This window comes from Hippocampus zosterae, chromosome 18 (assembly GCF_025434085.1).
Source record: "Hippocampus zosterae strain Florida chromosome 18, ASM2543408v3, whole genome shotgun sequence".
NCBI classification, from domain to species: domain Eukaryota; kingdom Metazoa; phylum Chordata; class Actinopteri; order Syngnathiformes; family Syngnathidae; genus Hippocampus; species Hippocampus zosterae.
This window is the reverse complement of record NC_067468.1, coordinates 11,231,541-11,245,209: the sequence shown is the minus strand read 5'-3', so window position 1 is coordinate 11,245,209 and position 13,669 is coordinate 11,231,541. Positions and strand designations below refer to the sequence as shown.

Here is a 13,669-nt window from a genome sequence, read left to right as displayed (position 1 = left end):
TGTCTTCACTTCACCTTTGAGTGGCACCGCGGGTAAAAGCTGGAACTAATCTGGGAGAGTGGAGTGACAGAGAGACTAATTAGGGAATGGATTCCCAGCACTGGGGATGAATTGGCGGAGAAACTGTGACCCCCCCCCCCTAAAAAAAAAGTGATGCTCGTGGGTGAGATGGCAGGGATCCTATGAAATGGTTCAAACTACGTCATTACCTTGAACTTTTACTATCCAGTTGTGAAATGAAGACATCAATTTTAACATTTAGCCGATGTAGGAATAACTTGGGGCTGAACTGGATAACTACGTAACTGACAAAAAGGAAGCAGTTGGAGGAACATTGTGCAAATAGGACTAACTGATAAAACATATTTGCCATATATGGACATGCACGCGCGTATTGTACTCACTCACTTTAATGTTTGTAGTGGTATCCATTTATGTGGAAAAAAAAAGAACATTATTATCTTTATAGGGTCAGACGCGGCTCTTGTTTGGGATTTCATCAGACTGCGCTGCTGTAACTTATGTTCTGGCTCGTGAGAGCATTTCCCAAAATATGATATTCAAAGTAGACTGGATGCACGTTTCGGACTCTGAGGTCATACGCACAAGTGGTAGTGAATGAAAACATGTTTGTGAGCAAATCAATGTTTACAACCTCGCGTGTTTATAAGAATTTCATTGGGGTGGGAAAAAAATGCAATAAAGTAGCAGAAGGCAATATTGCGTGCCGTGAGCGATACATGTGGAACAGGTCCAAGCGCGAATGTCACCAACATAGAAGCCGAGCACAAATATTACACATGTCGGATCAGCTTCGGATTGTGAGTGTGCTGTGTTTACGAGCCGAATACGTTTGATTAAACCCAGTAGTAAATGACGAAACGGCCATTTTGGAACCGGCCAGTCGACCTCGAACATGCATGTACACAAACAAAAAGTCACACACTCACACACAGGCACACACATGCATACATAATGTCGGCGCTGCTTCTACAGCCGAGGGAAGTAATGAAAACAAATGGCAGAGTTCTTTTCCCGCTGGGACCCGAGAAGGAACTTAGTCATCAAGCTAATTTTATTCTTGTCTGGCCCAGAGACTCCATTTCCTCTGGGTGTTTTTACAAACGCCGAGTTGCACCACGCCATGGCTCAGTGATGGATATGAGGGCCTGATGACCGGATGGCAGATGCTGGCCCTGTAACTCAAGCTCCAAACACTCACTGATGACCCCTTGTGCAGCAAGCCCCCCCCCCCCCCCCCGGCCCCTCGCCCGCCCACCCCCCTTCCCACTACACATAATCTTTACTCAATACCATGCTCGGGACGCGCATTCAAACATGAGCTTTCTCAAACAAAAATTGTAAATATCCTCATCGGCATATATTTGGAATGACAATTTGGCATCATTCAAAATGTTGACGCTATTGTATTATTTTTTTTTTTAGGTTATCACTTAATGATCGTCGCAATTACGATAAACGAATTTAAAAAAGAAATCTGTCAGTTCCAGTCAAAGTTAGCAATTCAGTGCAATTTATTTTAATGCTTTTGATAGCTATTAAAAGATGAATTGTACCACATTTAAGCTAGCTTTAGCTAAGATAATAATGTTAGTCATATTTTTGTACAAATTACAGCGAAGTGACGGATTTTCAACAGGATTTCCATCTCAGATGGGTATGTCATGCTCGTATATTTTTTTAAGAATAGACTCAACTGTTTGTGCTCCGGATGTACATTCGAATGTTTCATGGCCAACTGTGACACTTTTAGCATTGTGCTGAAAATGTTACGAATCCAAGTTTTGACATTTCAAAGGGGTTTCATTCCCACGCTAGGTACAACAAGTCGAAATGACTCGTCTGTTACTTTTGCTTGAAGTTAAGATTAAAATTTCATGTAATTAAGACCAATTATAGCACTTTTAGCGCAGTGCTGAAAATGTGCTAGTCGGGCAGTTTCTGAACTTTGATGTTTCAAAGGGGTTAGCTTAGCAGGCAAGGTTGAAAAACGTAATAAAAGCCCACTTGTGTTGCTGATGCCTTGAATTGACATGAAAATCATGTTTTGAAGACTTCTAGGGCAGTGTGTTGGCCATGGGTAGGGATCCTGTCATTCTTGTTTATCCTGTACTTGATTGTTTCTGATTATTTGAATTGTCCTCAAAATTTGATGTTGTTGGTGCTTGTTTTGTGAATCCTATCGCAAGAGGCAAGCCTTGATTTAAAAAAAAAGTGATATTTCGCCATTCAAATAAGTACGTTTTTTGTTTTCTGCTAGTTTGTTTTGTTTACCAATTTTTATAAAAAAGTACTTGAAATTTAAATCCATGTCTGATTGCCTGACACGCCTCAAACATGGTTGACCGGCTGAAAATTGTCTATTTTCACATGATTTCAAAGCTTGCTATTTATTCCTTTATTTTTTTATGTGGGTGCAGATCAGCTTTTCTTCCTATGTGACACTTCATCTTAGAGTCAGTGCAGAACAATGCGCCTTTTCCTGATAAGTGTGTGGATCAATAATGCATGCTAAACTCCAATTTTGCCCCAAGTTGCCGTTTCAGATGAGAATGAAGGGGGGGTATGTCACATTGCTTCATTGGGTTAGCTGGATTAGTTGGATCACTATTACATCTTCCCATCACCGCTCGCACCAAAGTCCCATCTTGCAACATGCGCACAGATGGGAGCAGGGGACACTTGGGACGCGGCGGAAAGAAAGCCAAATGGCCTCTTGTTCCCACTCTTCCGTTAGCAGCCTCATCGCCGCCGCAGCCAGCATGGATTATTCAGTAAGCGTACCCTTTTAGTCGTGGCTTTGGCCCGCACCGGCGACATTAAAGAACCTTATTGTTGTTGATTTGTTAGTACGCGACAACTTCCAGGAGAGGGGGATGACATTAAAAAAGCATTTAATACACCGGAGCGCGGCGGAGAAACGACGTCCGCTGGGAGCGTCTTTCTCGGCGGCGTGGGCCGCAAATGCGGTGAAAACACGGAAAAGATGGCTTTTAGTGTGACTCGCACTCATCTCCGCGGATGGGTGACTGACAGTTTGGAGCGAGGGGGTAAACAAACGCAGTTTATGATCAGCATAATCAATTTGACATCAGCACGGGAAGACAATGCGTGGCTGTATTTTTTACATTTTTTTTAAAGAAAAAAGCGACAACTTGTTCCTTTGCGATTCGAGCCTGCGGCAGGACATTTTTCTTTTACCACCCGCCAAGAGAAGCCTTAACATCAGAGCAGAATATCAGCGGCACCCACTTTAAAAGCAATCCTGTATGCATTTAGATTGCGGGCTGACAGGTTGAGCGCCGGCCTCCCCCCCCCCCCCCCCCCCCCTTTTGACTTTATTACCGAGAAAAGCACTGCTCGTCCTTCTGTTTCTCCGCTTAGGCTCATCATAAAGCGAAGAAGTCAAACTGGAGATGAAAGGTATCTCACATTACTTGAACATGAAACGGCAGCTTATGCGACCTGTTAAAAAAAAAAAAAAGCATGCAAGCGTCTTGACGTGATTTAAGGTTGTTATGTGTCTGTAGACTTTTTCCTCTCTCAATGTTCAAAAGAGACTAATAGGGGAAATGAATAGCTTTCGGCACATCACTGTGCAAAAGTCTTAGGCCGCCTGAAGCTTTATTGTTTTGAAATCAGTCACTGGGAACTCGCATTATCGAGGGCATCCGAGATTTACGATCCTGTAGCAGCAACGCCACCTGAATTCTTGTGCGAGTCAGAATACGCAATCGTCGAGCATTAACCAACTCTAAAGCAGCAGTACAGTCAAATTAGACTGAATATTTGGCTGAAAACTCCCCCGGTACGCCTTAAATACAAAACCATCGAATGGAAAAACACAAAGTCTACGTGTATAAGACGCAGCCGTTGGCCTCAAAACTCCTTTTACGCAGACGTAACGAAGTGTTTACTAAACAGCTTTTGGTTGCCATCGTTGCCTTCCATCCATTCAGTCGCCTCAAGGCTAAGTAGTGGAGGAAGGCGTCGCTCGTAAATGGGAACCACTCAAACCTTTCATACTTCCATTACGATAAGGGAGGAGGAAATCAATGCGGGTTGGTTCTCCGCCGCAGTGGCTACGGAATACAGATGACAACTATAAACCAAGGTGAGCGTGTCCGGCTTGCAACCGAGGGCCACAAAGAAGTGACTCATTTTGGATCGCAAGGCTCTCAAATGGGAAAGCCTTGCTTGCGATAAGGGTTGAGTAACCCGGATATCAGCTACCTTGGCAGCTTGCGACTTACTCTGTCCCATTCGTGAAATCGATCAGACATTGAGTTCGGTTTTCATTTGGCTGTGTACATCCATTGACTTAGCTACTTTAGCTTTGGCACGTTCTACGCTGTCTTTGCCCTGAACACTTGCTAGCTAACTACTGTCGACATATATTTACTAAAGATTGGAGTATTTCACGAGTATGAAGTCTGAACATTCTAGTAGCAAGCAAATCCAAAGTTACTGGAGCAAAAATCAAATAAGGGGAGTCATGTGATTATTATTTGTAGGTCATATGCTTGTTCAGTCACCGCATGTACTGTACGTAGTCACATAATGGCTATTTTGCACTTAATAGTTGCGCTAACACGTTCACCATCACATAGTTTTTGTTCATGGTTCCAAAACTATGGTCTATGTCTGTCTTCTCAATCAAGTGCATGATTGACATGAGGTCATTGTTTGGCCAGCTAACAGCTAGCTAAACGGAGAAAGCTAGTCGAGCTAGCTAGCATGACTTTGTCGGTCTTATAGTCGGGTTCGGTATGGTAGATATTGTCTCACTTAACATGAGTGGTGAACCTTTCATTTTGACACGCTCTTTATCCCCCCCAAAATGTCATCCTTAAATCCAAATATATTCATCTACGGCACTCACGCCATGATTCTTGCTTCATGAAGTGGGCCCAGCATTCCGCGTCAGGGCATCGGCTGCAGGAAGGTTGCCAGGTTAGTTGGCACGACAAAACGAAACAAATGGCACATTATGTATAAAATGCAGATTTTCACATGCAAACAGTCGGCAAGTCTGATGAATGCCAAGTCAGTCCAGTTCTAAAATAGGCAACTTAAGTCCGACTCCATGAAGCCATTTGACTCAAGTCCCCGCACCTTTGGCAACAAAAGGCAACAAAAAAACAACTCGTGCCCTGTTTTAAACATCTTTGGTAATCCAACCAGGTCTTTATTTGCCCTCATCCATTATCCGAATGAGGTGTTGGCTCTAAGCAATCCAGGTGTCATGGTAGCAACATAATTTCTATAAGAGAAAAAAAACACTTTATCATTCAAAGAGGGCCTGTTGGGGTTTATCTCTGCTTTGAAGCACTTGATCCTCGCTCATGTCTGCCATTTGGGGCTCATTGTGTCATGGAGGAGGTCACAGGGAGGGCAGCATCACCGGCTGCTGCTGCTGCTTCTTCTCCTCCTACGCCCTTACGTTATGTTGTCTGCCCTTCACAATCCCTGGGATGGATGCAGGGAAAGACCGGGGATGACATCCCACAAAGGAAAAAATAAATAAACAGGTGTCACTTTGTCCGCTGACTGGAAAACTCATTTAACCAGAATCCAGAAGTAAAAGGGAAAATGACATTATTCAAACGTCTGAAATGTATTGCGAATGAAATCTCTGAATTCACCGCATGGGGTCTTTCTGGTTGATTTAAAAAAAAAAAAGTCAAATCACGTCACATGAGAAGCCGTGTGCTTTCATCAGCATATAAACCATGCCACCACAGAAACCTTCAGTGAGGAAAAAAATGAATGCAGATGCTGCGGTCAATCTTAAAGTATCAGCCATTACAACATTTGGAGGAGTGATCAATCCCCCCCCGACCCCCCTCCCCAATCATCTCCACTTACTCCTCCAGGTCATTGCTGTGTCGTCAGCTGGCCTGAGCATATGTCTGACATCTCCGCCCGTCTGTCTGTCTGTCTTCGTCCGATCGTCCTGACGCCACTCCCCCCCACCCCCCACCCCCAAAACACTTATGTCGCCGGCCCTGTCACTTGTGTCGGCCGGTGGCCAGCGTAAACATGTAGCGAGCACTTGATATGTTTGTACGGGGATTTGGGGGATGAACATTAGCGTGCTTGGAGAGCGGAACATCTGGTGAGGGGAAAAGGTTACAGTGGAGGGATACCACCGGAGCCCGGGCCCTGTGTAGAATTCCTTCCATCAGATAAATCAAGACACTGAACCACTGAGAAAAAGAAGAAGAAAGGGATGGGACTTTAACTCAACATTGCCTGGAAGTGGAAGGGCGGGTGTTAGAAAAGACAGCCGTGTTCATCTAAAATGTCCATCTCCGTTTCTGGGCTTCTGTCTCCTTCTTTATTTGCAATAGTAGAATTTCAAAAGTACCCGTGCCTGGAAAGCAAAGCGTGTAGAGTCCCTGTCCCCAAAATGCACAGCTCTCATCATTGCCGAAAGTCTTTCCAAATGTCCACACACTCTCCCCCGCCATTATTGCTTGATTCCTCCCTTTGTGAAAATATGCTTCTTCCTTGAAAATCACTCTATGTTTTAGTGGTTCATGAAAGAAGAGTACAGTATTTTGTAGGTGGAGCCTAAAATTCTGGTACAGGGTCGGAGTTGTTTTCGTTGCAGGGTCTCCGTCGATCTGCGGCGCTCAATTGACGCAAATAGTTTGATTTTGTTCACGGCTTCGCGCACCAGCTGCTAAGTATCTCCGAAGCTTCCGCATCCGCACCCAAACTTCTCTTGGTCCAGATATATTGCTTCAACATCACTTCTCTGATGGCAATTACTACTTTCCTATTATTCATCTTAAGGCATCTTAAGGTGTTACGGAAACAGCTCAAAAATACACAAATAGATCACTTTAGATGCCAAATAGCTGAGGTTAGGTTGCCTGAAACACTACTCAGCCCACCCCCCACCACCACCACTACACACACAACAATTGTCCCCCCCTCCTCCTCATCACGCTGAGGCAGCGATGAGTAAAGCGCACGTCAGGAGATGTAGGATGTTCTCAGGCAGCCGACGAGATGAAGCTGTCAGAAAAAATGCCGTCAACGGCAACACCCGAGTATCAAGGGCACGAGTGCGTCTCTTCCTCCTCGCTGCCATGTCCTCTGTTGCTTAATTACGCCGCGTGTACACTGCGCCTGCTATTGTCAAGATCTTGACGTGGCACCACTGTTGGCAAACGCCGGGCCAAGTTTTGACACAGTGCCCCGAAGACTGCGCTGGTTCATGCTGTGATGACGGTTTGTGTGCAGAGGCAAGTTTGCTGATGCTAGTAGGAGGAGGGCGGGGGGGGGGGGGGGGGGGGGGGTCAAGACTTCCTTATGATGAGCTATCTTTCAGTGGCAGTGGGAGTACTTACGCTCTGTACTTAAGTAGAAGTACAGATATATGGAAACAAATATTCTTGTAGAAGTAGATTCAATTGATCTTAGGTAATAAACAATGTGAAGTGATACAAAAGTAAAATGTAACAATGAATTTGGACTATGACTGATGTACAATACCCGTTTTTAATACTTTTCCCAAAGGTAGAAGAAATGAAGTGGCAAATAGAGCGATCAGGTCTGAACTTATGTCTTTTATGAGCAGCATAACAGGATAAGAAAACAAGATGACAACAAGCAAAAAAAACAAAAAAACAAACGGAATGTTTTTTTTGTAATGGTGGAGAATGTTTGGATGCCAGAAGCCGGTCGTTTTTAGCCTGGCACAAGACACAAGCATTTGCCGCCACAAGTTGAATCACGAATCGATGAATCATATTTTTTTATTATAGTAAAGCGGCCCCGTTCTTTTGTACTCTAAAACATGCACAGACGTTTTTCTGACTCTGTCGCCTTGTTGGATGGACATTTTGCTGCTCAACAAAGCTTAAAGTCCCAAGGCACCTGAAAAATCTACTTTCGTATTTGTACTTCGTTACTTCCCTCCACTGCTACTTTTTCCCTTTTGGGACAGTGAGTGTCTTTGCATGTGGAAACAAGTCCAGTCCCAGCGTGATTCTGCACATGGTTGTCACATTAGGACCCTTAAATCATTTGATTTGAAACAGTTTGGGATGAGTCAGTGCGCATGCTCAGGTTTCGTTGTGCATGCCCTTGTAAGATTTGTGTCGGAAACACTCTGAAAAAGTACATTGCAAGTTTCCACCAACTTAAGCTACGGCCCATGTGGACTCCAGAAACAAATGGACAAATTGACACAAATCCAGAGAGGCAAGTGTGAGTGCTTGCTTATTACTTTTCACGATTCATAACTTTTATTTGTCAATGTTTCCTATACAACATTTTATCACACAGCCTCCCATGCTACGTGACCGTGACCAAACATTCTGTGATATGTTGACTATTTTTGGGTGGGAATTTTTTTGGAATCGTTAGGAAGTGGGAATGATGTAGTCTTGCCCCCCCCCCCCCCCCCCGCCCCCTTCTCCCCACCCACCTCCCCTTGGGATGATGGCTTTGGGCGCTGGCGTGAGAACAGTAGCTCATTCACTTTTCATTCAACAGCTGCGAGCGCACGTTGCTTGTGCATTTTCATACATTGTGCTAATTACAGTGTAGTGCTGAATTCTCATGCCGCATGACCTGAGCGTTTTCATGCTAGGAAAATCGATTTGGACTGTAACCATTGAAATCCTGTTTAGCGTTCTTTGGTTAATAATGTATTTTATCATCTGAGTAATTCTGTTTTTTTTTTCTACCAAATCTCACTAATCATGAGCTAGCTTAGCCTCACAAACAGCTTTATGTTGTGAGAATGTGTCTCCCATGCTACATGAGCTAAGTTTTTTTCTCCTAATTGAATAAGCTTCAGTCTTCAAGTCCAATCAGCTCCTTTTCTTCCAAACACAAAAGCAGTGGAAACTCTCAATGCGCGCCTTGCGTACTTCACACGAGGGCTGACGGCAGGAAGCACACTTCACACCGCGCTTTGACCAGGAAGTAGTTGACAGCTCTCTGTGCCCTGGCCTTCTGCTAATTTCTCCACTTCCTTCCCCCGCTAGCCTAGCTTAGCATCAATCACCTCGCTCAACTCTCAGCGCTAGTGCAAACCAATTTCCTTAATGCTGATTGCACTGTAAACTAACTCTCCTCACCAGCTCTGGCTCTTGTTCTGCGAGCCTCATTCATTCTCGCTCGCTTCATTTCCTTCCACAGCTTCCTCTCGCCTCGACGGAGCCAAGATTGGAGCCGCCTCGCTAGAATAGACCAGCCTAAAAAAAGAAAAAAACCCAAACTATCAGACGGTTCTACTTATAGCTCGGCCAATAACAAGTCATTGTCAAAACTATTATTTGTTGACACAGCTACATTCCGGCCTAATCTCCCTTTCCTCGATGAGTCCGTCATGCTCCACAATCTTCCAGATCCTAACGTTGCGGCTTTTGCTGACACAACACAGGTTGCTCTCGAGTGCAGTGGTGGGCAAAGTATGGCCCGCGGGCTAAATATGGCACATTCTGTTTTGGAATCTGGCCCACATTTTCAGCCGTAGGAGTCCTGTAATATTTGTTGCAAAAAAATTAGCTAGCTAGCTAGCTAGCTATATGAATGGTTTCAACATTTGTGTCCAAATATACATTGACTCCAAACTTTTGATGATAACTCTTAGCATGTCATTGGGATTTTCTGTTTATCTTGTGTCGCATGCTGAACGACCGAAACCGAGAAACCGAATGATCAATGCCGCTCGACTCCAAGCACGTTTAAGTGAGGCGAGAGCCACCCAAGTGTCACGTTAAACCATTCGGAAGAATTTATATCAGTGCGGTCTGCTAGACCAGCTCTGACCACGCCACCAGGCATAGGCGTCATCGTCTCGCATGGGCCAGAGAGCATTTGCGCAGGATGAGGAACAAGTGGGCCACAGTGTTGTTCTTCTGATGAAAGTCGATTCACGTTGAGCAGAAATGAAGGCCCGTCAACGAGTGCGATGCATCAGCCACTGTTGCCACCAGGCAGTGGGCAGGTGTTTCCAGTTCGTCCGGAACTGCCCCACACTTTGTAACCAGCCCATACTGCCTGAATGACATGATTCATCCAGTGCCCTTACATGAACAACACGGACCAAAGTCTCGTGTATCAGCAGTAAAGTAAGAGAGCAACTCTCCCAGAATGCATCCCGGGCTCCGCTTCCCTCTGAGGCATGAGAAATTCCTTACGCGTCTCTGAGCTTTTGGAGTCACGGTGGACGCAAGAGGAGGCCAGCAACTATTTCTCACCTTTCTCAGTGTCCTTCGGCCCCGGCCCGAGCCGGAAACCCGGGAAATAGCATTTACATGTGTGCTTTCATCCGCCATCGAAGGCCACAGCTCCTCCTCTGCCAGCGCCCCGAGTGGCGGCGAGTAAACAGAGCTATACTTTAAACGTCTCCTAAATCATTTTAATTCCTCCTCGGTAGAGTCTTGTGGAATGTCGAATTAGAGGACGTTGTCAGTGCAGCAAGACCACAGCAGACATTCGCTCTCACCTCGACCGTGTCAAATTATGGGATGTCGTGCAACAGTCTTCTGGAACCGCGAGTGTTCGCACCACAAGGGCTTTTTTTGTTGCGCGCCGACAACTCCCTCCTGCTCTGTTTTTGACATCAGTTTTGAACTCTCGCCGGCCAAAGCGTGAGCTCCACTAGAGATCAAGTCAGAGCTTTTTCAAAAGTTCTGTTCTGTTTCAACGTTACCTTCGGTGCGTCACTCTTGTGTCGCTAAATTAGGCGTCAGAAACATACTTGTTGTCATGCAATGCAGTTGCGTACAAAGTGTTGATAGAAAACATATTTCTGAGATCATATTTGGATGCCTTCCAATTTCTAGATAAGAGCTCGCCGATCTCTTTAAAACCGAAAGCTACGTCCTGGCTATTGATTGAAGTGCTAACAGTTAGTTCCGTAGTTCTGAAACAGCAAATTTGCTCAATTTTTTTTCTTTTATGATCTGTCATTAAGAATGAATGATATTCATCTGTGTGTGTGTGTGTGTGTATGTGTGTGTGTATATATATATATATAGTGTACGTGTGTCTGTCTGTATATCTAGAACGGATTTAAGTAGTTATATTTCTCTCTAAAGTCTAATTTTAGGAAGCTGGACAGGCAACAAATGTATTTTTTTTCCCCAGTGTTCACTCTGGACACACCGCTTGAAAAGAAAAAGTATTTTACAGTCAGTTTTTATCGTGCATCGATGCTTTTTATTTCCTGGAGGCCGATTCTGTGGGATAGTGCTGAAACATTTCCCGCTTGAGTTCAAAGCTTATGTGATGACAACCTGACGTATGTGACTCATGAGGTCGGTTGGGTGATGCCGCCCGCATAACGGCGATGCGACGCATGAACAGACTTAAAACACTCTTCCCGTGTGACGTTCACGGTCCGACTTCACTTGTGCCGCTGTATTTCCCAGATTGCGTTTATTTTGGTTTGTGCCTATTTGGCTCCTCCCTCTTTTCCTCAAGCTGGCACTGCGGTGTCAGGTCTTTCCCAGCGCCAAGATTGATGGGAGCGGGGTGGGCCTGAGGGGGGTGCGCAGAGAGGTAGTCCCCGGCTGGGACTACTCTCTGCTCCGCCGAGCGCTGCACAGCCGCACAGGATACATCAGTCAATCCTGCCGCTGGCTCGCATACAAGGCTTGCCGTCGGACGCCATACGGGGCGGCGAAGAAATCGTAGCCGCGCTCGCTCTGATCCTAATGGCTGGTACACAGCGGTTCATGTTTCAGCCTTCTGCGGGCCCCTGCCGCTGACATGCTGCTACATTATGTTTAGCCTGTGTTTTATTTGGCTCTCTTTAGTATGGTGTAGTGGAATAGGAAGTTAGGAGGAGGCGGTTGCGGGGGAGAGGGGGAGGGGGGTTGCGGGGGTGCTTGGTTGTTGCACAACTTGAAGGCCCAGAAGGAGGGCCACTCCAAAACAAACAGTAGGAGGTTGATGCCTGCCCGGTGTGCTTTACTGACTGCACACAAACGGCCGCATTACGTGCGATCCAGGCCGCAGATGGAGCAATTTTGTCGCCCCCCGTTTGTGTGTTTTGTGCGTGTGGTGTGATTTGTAGAGTAAATCTCAACAGGTTCACTGCCCCTCCACCCACTCATCCGCCCCAGACATATGCCCCCGAGTCAAATCATCAGGGGTGCACAGCACTGGTGGGAAGTAACAAAGTGCAAATACTTTGGTACTCAACTTAAAGGCCCTGTAAAAATGAAAATAAATTTGACACACCACAGACAAGAGTGTAGTAACCAATCCTGCCAAATTTCAAAATCAACCCCAAAAATAAATAAACAAAAAAAAAAAATGTTAAAAAAAACACTGTGGATGTGTCCGCTGAATATGTTGAAACCATGCCATGTTCAACTTTCAATCATCACGACTCGTGCCAATCGTCCAACCACGTCACCGGGCAGCGGTTTTAGCCACAAAAACAAATCTGAAAGAGAAATGGTGAAAAATAGTTGAATGCTGCAGTGCTACTCTTCAGTGGGTCGCAATGTAGTTCTCAGTCTTTTCACAGATTCAGTCATTATATCAAAACAATATGAGGCCTAATAATCGTGAAAAATAAAGACCTCTCGCAAAACCTGTGCACATGTCTGCTGAATGCAAAATATAGATTCGCTTTAGAGCCTCTGGTAGCTGGAATATATCCCACTGGTTGGTTATGGGGCTTTCCAGGCCACAATGAGAGGCTACCTGCTAGCTTGGGAGCTAACAGGCTCATGGGACTCCTCTCAGAGGCCCGACGCGTGGCAGGCTCATCTGTGGCGTCACCTCCTCACTTGGGAATTTAAATAAAGACACCAAACTTTTGTGTAAGATGTGGCATCTACAGAATTTGCATTTTTGGGGTATGGGCAGAGCTAGCTAGCTAACTACACACTTTGGTGGTAAAAATGGGCCTAGTAACTTCCAGTTGCACGAGATAGCCAATGATATGAACAAAAATGCACATTTTTAGATAGGAAGCGAGGGTTTTCGTTGTCATGAGCTAATTTGGCACGTTTTTTTTGTTGTTAGTTCGTCCACATGGTTAGCAAAGCTATGGCAACATGTTTTGATAGCATATGTGTCAAGCTAGCTCTTCGTTTAAAATATATATTTTTTTAAAAAGGTGATTTTTTTTTTCTTCATTCCTTACTAGCAACATCTGCAGGATTCATTTTCTATATAATCAATTCAAACTTGGTCCTTTTTGAAACATAATTACAAAAGTTGAATCCGTTCTTCTACAAGTACTAAACAGTCGTTGAAACGCATGCATCTATTTCTACCCAAGTACAGAGTGCGAGTACTTGTATCCCCCGTTGTCTACAAGTGCCTTCTTGGACGCGGATGTAATGTAGATGTGTTTAGAAAAGGCAGCCGCTTGGCGTTGTCTGGCACGTACGCCGTATCGAGTTGTCGCATGTTTGAAATAGTCGAGATCACCATTCCTGGAGCAAAGCCCCCCTAGCCCCCCCTCCTTTCCCCCAACACATCCACATGCTTGCATGGTGACACACACGCACGCGCGCACACACATACAAAGGTACTACCAGTGTGGAGGTGGAGTTGGTTTGCCCTGACAAATTACCCACAACCACGCCACTCTGGTGTCTCAGCATGGGGGAAAACTGGATTTCCCAGTAGGAGGCGGGTGGATAAGTGGAAGGTC

General features: G+C 45.2%; 1 protein-coding gene across 15 annotated transcripts in view; it reads left to right on the top strand.

Annotated features, from left to right (window-relative positions):
- LOC127591339 (uncharacterized) overlaps positions 1–13,669 on the top strand; it is a 279,941-nt gene that overhangs the window by 66,797 nt on the left and 199,475 nt on the right. The window lies entirely within an intron of this gene.